The sequence below is a fragment of the Chiloscyllium plagiosum genome, unplaced genomic scaffold (genome assembly GCF_004010195.1).
Source record: "Chiloscyllium plagiosum isolate BGI_BamShark_2017 unplaced genomic scaffold, ASM401019v2 scaf_26909, whole genome shotgun sequence".
In the NCBI taxonomy this organism is placed as follows: Eukaryota; Metazoa; Chordata; class Chondrichthyes; order Orectolobiformes; family Hemiscylliidae; genus Chiloscyllium; species Chiloscyllium plagiosum.
In genome coordinates, this window is record NW_025196395.1 from 1 (window position 1) to 4782 (window position 4782).

The window sequence follows — 4782 nt, forward strand, 5'->3', positions numbered from 1 at the left end:
AACAAGTCCAAACCGATCCTCTGAAGGGTAACCAACCCACAGCCATTCCCTTACCCCTATTGCTCTACATTTAACCCTGACTTATACACCTAACCTGCACATCCCTGGGCACCGTGGGTAATTTAGCATGGTCAATCCACCCGCATCTGGTCAAAGTTGAAAAAACACACACCACCAGGTTATAGTCCAACACATTTATTTGGAAGGACGAGCTTTTGGAGCACTGATCCTTCATCAGGTGGTTGCGGAAAATAAAATCATAAAACACATATAGAAAAAAAGTGTCCTGCCACTGAAATGATATGTTGAACAAACCTGGATTGTTAAGTCTTTCATCTTCTAGAATGGGTTGCAGCCATCATTAACATGTAAATCCCAGAACTTCCTGCAAGGCACCTTATCAAGATAACAAGGTTTTATAACAAGAGGTGACATCTCAGCTCAGACAATGCATTAAAGGTGTGAGGTCAGAGTCTGTCTGTACCCCAATCTTGAGTCAGACTGGTTCTATTTCCAAACAGGAATTTACAATATATTACATGGGTTGACTGCCTGCAGATTGTGTTTTTTCTGAGCAAAATAGAATGTATCTGCAAATATCATTCTGCAAATATAAATTCACCCCCATGGACATGTATGTGCGTGTGTGCATGAGAGAGAGAAAAACTCTATTTCCGTGCTGTACATCACTGCCAATTTGATAACAGATGCTTTAGTCCTGTTGATGTAAATATTGTTGTAAATCAGAGCTGCATACTAACAGTTCGATGTAAGAGAGAAAGAATTCATCAAGTACGGGACCACACGAATCCTGGGAGAGCCCTATTTCTGGTTTATTTCCTAATGAATAAACATTAAACACGAGCACCAATTTATTTCTAATGTTGTTTCATTTTTTTTGTTCGATTCCCTGCTGTGACTACACAGTGCCTGGATGGTTGACAGGCTGGGAGATTGTGGGTTGGGTGTTGATTAACTGAATGTTTTATTGTCCCAGAAGGTGTAAAAGGGGGGGGGGGTTAAAGCTTCAACAGAAATTCAGCAGAGCTGAGAAAAGACAGATGTCCACATGCCTTTTAAATGTTGTAATTGTGCCAATCTCCACCACTTCCTCTGGCAGTTCGTGCCATACATGCACCACCCTCTGTGTGAACAGGTTGCCCCTCAGACCCCTGTTAAATCATTCTGCTCTCACCTCAAACATATGCCTTCTAGTTTTCTTGAACTCCCCTACCCTGGGGGAAAAGACCTTAGATTTTCCCTCCTCTCCATGCCCATTACAAAGGTCTATATGTTTACCCCTCAGCCTCTGATGCTCCATGGAAAATGTCCCTGGACGATTCAGCCTCTCCCTATAGCTCATATTTTCTGACCCCTTTCAAAGTTTCATAACGTCTTTCCTGCAGAAGGGAGATCAGACTGAATGCAGTATTCCAAAATTGGCTGAACCAACATCCTGAACAGCCACAACATGACCTCCCAACTCATCTACTCAATGCTCTGACCAATAAAGGCCATCCTACCAAATGCCTCATTCACTATCTTGTCTACCGGAGACTCCACTTTCAAGGAACTATGGAACCTGCACTCCAAGGACTCTTTGTTCTGCAACACTCCTCTTAACTGTGTCAGTCCTGCCTGGATTGTTTGACCAAAATGCAACAACTCACATTTCTCCAAATTAAATTCCATCTACCACTCTTTGGCCCATCCGATCAATTCTAATTTATAGCGAACTCACTTTTCTCTCTCATTCCCTAGAAGCTGAAAATCTCCATCCCACACACACTCCCTCCATTCTCACTTTGCTGACCATAATCCCTGCTGTACCTCATCCTGAAGTGTCTGGTTCATGCTGATTAACAGGCCTACACTCAGTGGGGGGGAGGGGGGGGGATGTCTAATTGAAACATACATAATCTTGAACAGCCCGGACAGAGTGGACATTGCGAAGATGGTTCCATTGGTAGGACAGACTCGGGCCAGAGGGCACAGCCTTAGAGTAAAGGGAAGACCTTTTAGAATGGACAAACTTCCTCAGCCAGAGAGCGGTGAATCTGTGGAATCTATTTCCACAGAAGGCTGTGGAGGCCAGGTCACTGAGGATATTTAAAACTGAGACAGATAGGTTCTTGAGTATCAATGGGATCGAGGGTTAGAGGGGGAATGGAGTTGAGAAACCTAGCAGCCACGATTGAATGGGGTGATTAGACCTGATGGGCTGAATGGCCTAATTTCTGCTCCTATGACTTAGGGCCTCTTGCTGCCCTGGACAGAGTGAGAGAGTTGGGAGCAGGACTAGGCCATTCAGTCTTGAGTCTGCACCAGCATTGAACAATTCATAACTGGATATGATTATACCTACATCTAGGTGGATAGGCTGGTACTTTTTTCACTGGAACACATGAGGTTGACAGGTGACCTTAAAAGAGGTTCATAAAATCATGAGGAGGGTAGATGAGGTGAACCCCAGGTGTCCTTTTCCTAGGGTGGGGATTTCAAGATTAGGGAGCAAATGAGGAAGATGAGTGGAGAAAGACTTTCAAAAGACTGGAGTAGCACCTTTGTTTTTGAGAGTAGTTTGTGCGTGGAATCAATGTCCAGACATGGTGGTGGATGCAGGTACAGTAACAAGGTTTAAAAGACATTTGGATAAGTACATGAATAGGAAAGGTTCAGAGGGATATGGGCCAAACACACACAGGTGGGACTAGTTTTGTTTGTGAACACAGTCAGCATGGTGTAGTTGGACAGAAGGGTCTGTTTCTGTGTTGTCTGACTCTGGAACTGTTCTAAACTGGTCTTAAAACCATTTTCTTGCCTTCCTCCATAAACGCCCACTTCTTTCTTGTTCAAATATCAGATTAACTCAGCCTTGAATTTATTCAATGATCCCCTAACTGCAGGAAGACATCCCCACTTCTGAATTCAATTCCTCTTGCTAACACACCACTTGCCTTGCTCATTGCCAGCTACACCTGTCTGACAACTGGCACAGAAGGATGCTGATGCCCCTCTGAACATCCATGCATCATTCCTGAAGGGCTCATGCCCGAAACTCCGACTGTCCTACTGCTCGGATGCTGCTTGACCTGCTGTGCTTTTCATTGCCAGACTTTCCGACTCTGATCTCCAGTTCTCACTTTCTCCACATCCCAATACATCACCATTTAAACAACACACCTTTCTGCTTTTTTTCCCCACAGCAAAGGCTATAACCTCATATTATGGTACTGCACTTGCCATGTGTCTGCCAATTGTGGTCTTCTCTACATCGTTGAGACCGAGTGTAAACTTGGGAAATGGTTCGCTGAGCATCACAGCCGGGTCTGCAGAGGCCGACTGGACCTCCCAGTCACCATCCATTTTAATTTCCTTTCCCACGCCCTTTCTGACATGACCATCTTAGGGCTTCACCATTACCACAATGAAGCAAACCGCAAATTGGAGGACCACCACCTCATCTTCTGCCTGGGTAGCCTACAGCTCAGAGGACTCAACATTGAGTTCTCCAATTTCAAGTAATCTTCCTTCCCGTCCCCCAATTCCTGTCCCAGCTCCTCCCCCTCCCTTCCACTCCTCCCTGCTAACCAGATTCCTTCCTCCCATTGATCAACCAGGTCCTACCCTCTACCTGTCTTCACCTATCCCCACGTCACTAATGTTGGGGTCAAGGGCTCTCCCCAGCACCCCCTTGGGGAGAGCCCTTGACCCCAACATTAAAAATAAGTGGAAAACGGTGGTGGGAAAAGAGAGTGCCGCACAGAGGAAAGAAGTTGCAGTCCGGCGTGAAGGTGAATCTTCATTCAGAGGCAGAGAATCAGCAGCAGGTTCTGAAATTCATGGCGCACCTTCCGCATTCAGACAACATGGGGGCTCTGATTGGCAAGAGTACCAGTCTTCTTCCGGTCCTCCTTGGCATTCTATTGGTTCGTCAAAGTAGGTCGCGCGCCTTTTCGGCGGACAGCAGGCTCTGATTGGCAGGAGTACCGGTCTTCTTCCGGTCCTCCTTGGCATTCTATTGGTTCATCAAAGTAGGTCGCGCGCCTTTTCGGCGGACAGCAAAGAACATGTGCTGTGATTTGCTGACACCGGCAAATATGCGTTGCGCCTTACTGACACGGATGAGCATGTGCAGTATGCTCTGGGGCGATGCCGTTATTACTGACAGCTTTTCAGGGTCCAAATGCAAATCGAAAAAAAAAGGGTAGAATCACATTTTTTCCTGCGGCTTCAGATTTTATTCCTTTTGCATTCTGGCTGGCTATTCAACTTTTTTATGCCTTTTCCCCAGGGTAGTGGGAGCGAGTCCAGAACTTGAGGGCATAGATTTAGGATGAGTGGGAAAAGATTTATTAGGGAGCTAACGGGCAACTTTTTCACAGAGGGTGGTGTGTGTTTGGAATGAGGATTCCTGAAGAAGGGCTTATGCCCGAAACGTCGATTCTCCTGTTCCTTTGATGCTGCCTGACCTGCTGCGCTTTTCCAGCAACACATTTTTAAGCTCTGATCTCCAGCATATGAAACGGAAGGGTTTAGAAGGATATGGGCCAAATGCTTGCAAATGGGTCACTAGATTAAATTAGGATATCTGGTCAGCCTGGACTGAAAGTCTTTGTGTACGTGCTCGACAACTCTATTTCTACATAGTTGGAACCAATTTCACGAGACTAAGTATAGGCCATTCAACCCTTATAGGGGCTGTAGCCTAACTGCGCAGACTTCAATGAAAGTTTCAGAAAGATTTCGGCAGCTCTTTTTAAAAAAAGTAGTATGTGCTTT

At 45.6% G+C, this 4782-nt stretch overlaps 1 long non-coding RNA gene across 1 annotated transcript; it reads right to left on the reverse strand.

Moving 5' to 3' along the window:
• Positions 1–365: 365 nt before the first annotated feature.
• LOC122545878 lies at positions 366–3844 on the reverse strand. Its single transcript, XR_006310620.1, has 4 exons — positions 3765–3844; positions 3344–3348; positions 2077–2082; positions 366–396 (listed from the first exon to the last, which is right to left on the reverse strand). It is a non-coding gene; the product is annotated as an uncharacterized LOC122545878 (long non-coding RNA).
• Positions 3845–4782: the final 938 nt, after the last annotated feature.